Source organism: Otolemur garnettii, unplaced genomic scaffold (assembly GCF_000181295.1).
Source record: "Otolemur garnettii isolate 467f Iridium unplaced genomic scaffold, OtoGar3 scaffold00212, whole genome shotgun sequence".
In the NCBI taxonomy this organism is placed as follows: Eukaryota; Metazoa; Chordata; class Mammalia; order Primates; family Galagidae; genus Otolemur; species Otolemur garnettii.
In genome coordinates this window covers 1,114,994-1,117,476 of record NW_003852607.1, presented here as the reverse complement: position 1 = coordinate 1,117,476, position 2,483 = coordinate 1,114,994, and positions in this window count along the sequence as shown.

Sequence of the window (2,483 nt, the reverse complement as noted above, 5' to 3'; positions counted from 1 at the left end):
AAAAAAAATATATATATATAGAAAAACTGAGGCAAGAAAAACTTGAGCCCAAGAGTTTGAGGTTGCTGTGAGCTATGGTGACACTACAGTACTCTACACAGGGTGACAGAGTGAAACTGTCCTAAAAAAAAAAAAAATTGAAAATATTCATTTTTCCACATAGGAGAATATAAACCATAACTCTGAGTCAAAGCCAATTAGATTCACAATTAAGATAGTTACTGTCATGAAATCTCCCCCCAACATTCCACCAAATAGGGGTTGTACCGAGATTGCACTATCCTCTGGGGAAGGATTGGAGAAGGTAAGGGGTCAGACAAGGTAAGCATGGGGGCTGGCCAGGATACTGAGAAGGGTTTATCATTTGTCTCTTCACCCTAAGCTCTATGAAGCTCTCCTCTTTGTCCTCCCCAGAACTCATAAAGTACTGATACTGTGCCCTTCATTTCTTCCATGCATGCACCCATGGGCCACGCTTAGCCCCATAGGCCGAGGCACATCTGGCCCCTCCTGCACCTCTCAATCCTCCTCCCACTGCATCACAGGGGGTAAGATGGTTACAGAGGTACTTGTATTCAACACAGCTGTAACGGTTAGCGTTTTCTCCTTTCAAAAAATCCCGGGAATATTCAGTCTCCTCTTTCTGCTACAGAAGTGAGGGCAGAGACAGAGAATGATTTTGGGGAAGAAAGAGAGAAAGAGAAACTTTTTGCTAGTAAGGACAGCGTGAGCAAAGTGTAGTCCTTTTTTGTACAGTAACCTGTAGGCTGCTTAAGGCTCAATGCAAAGAACATTGGGATGTTTCTGAATCACCCAGTACTCTCTATAAATTTGAGGACCCTTTGAACCTTCACCTTTCTGCAAGGAAGACAGTGATCAACAAGAAAAGCACATTCGTTTGGTTGTTTAAATTCTACTCACACACGAGCCTCACTAACCTGCAGGATAGTAGATGGTCCTTACTCCTTCTCATCCCCTATTTGGTGGACAGATTTACTCCAAGACCTGGAAAGCCTTTTCTTACCTCCAAACACATCCCCAAAGGGATTTTTATCCTTTCCTTTTCCCCAAAGTCATGTCTCTCTCAATATTCCATACCCATCGAGACTTTTCAGAAATTGGTAGGACCTTAAAGTGGGATATATGCATTATCTTTGTTCTGATGGTCTATTCATAATCTATATTTGATCCCTGGTAATGATACTATTAATGTCTTTCAAGATGATTTATTACACAGAAGTCATTGAAAAGGTAATTGGGAGCAAGTGCTGATAAATGATGTAGGAAAAACATATGTGGGGAAAATGACTGCTTGGGAGGTGGACTTCTGCTTTTAAAACACAAGAGTAACTTATCATCTCTGAGCCAAGACTTATGAAAGGTTGTGGGTACCAAAACTTTGTTCTGTGGTGCTGAGGGATTGGTACAATCCTCAGTTGGCAAGAAGAGATGGGCAGAATGACCATCAGTCTTTATTGAAAAATGAGCACCAACGAGGATATGGTGTTTTCTGAGAAGAAAACGATAGCTGAGAGAAAACAAAAGAAACTGCAATCAAACATTGTCTGTATAATCTGAAATTACTGAGCTTTATGAGAAAATCACATCATTTGTTAACCACAACACAGCAAATTGATTCTGCTGCATAGCTGACTTAAATTTAAAGGCAAATAATGAAATGTATAGAAGAAATCAGAGGATAACTTCTCTGTGATTGTGGAATATAAAAACTGTTCTGGCTCGGCATCTGTAGCTCAGCAGTGAGGTTGCCAGCCACATACACTGGAGCTGGTGGGTTCGAATCCAGCCTGAGCCTGCCAAACAACAATGACAACTGCAACCAAAAAAATAGCCAGGCATTATGGCGAGTGCCTATAGTCCCAGCTACTTGGGAGGCTGAGGCAAGAGAATCTCTTAAGCCCAAGAGTTAGAGGTTGCTGTGAGCTATGACACCACAGCACTCTACCAATGGCAACCTAGTGAGACTCTGTCTCAAAAAAAAAAAAAACTATTCTGACATAGGAGAAATATACATACATGTACACAAAATGGGAAAACAACAATTTAGATTATATTAAATTTAAATGCTGATCTTCATGAAAAGAAAGGCAATGAGTGAGAGAGAAAGACAGGACCAAGAAAGGTGTTGGATCAAGTACACATAAAGTACGTCAATAGATCACCAAGGACAAGAAAGACAACACAATAGGAAACATGGAAAAATGAACAAAAACACCCTTTGAAAAAGTGTTCATCTAAATCTATTAAATATGGGAAAAAATTGAATTCTTCAGTAATCAAGAAAATTTAATAAAAGCTCCACCCCAAACCACCAAAACACTAACAAGAACTATAATGAAAATGACAAAAATTACTAACTTTTGCCAGGATGTGGATATGCCAGGAATCTCATTTGCTGCTGGTGTATTTAAACAGTGGTTAAGAAGAAAGAAAGAGGCTTGGTGCCTGTGGCTCAAGTGGCT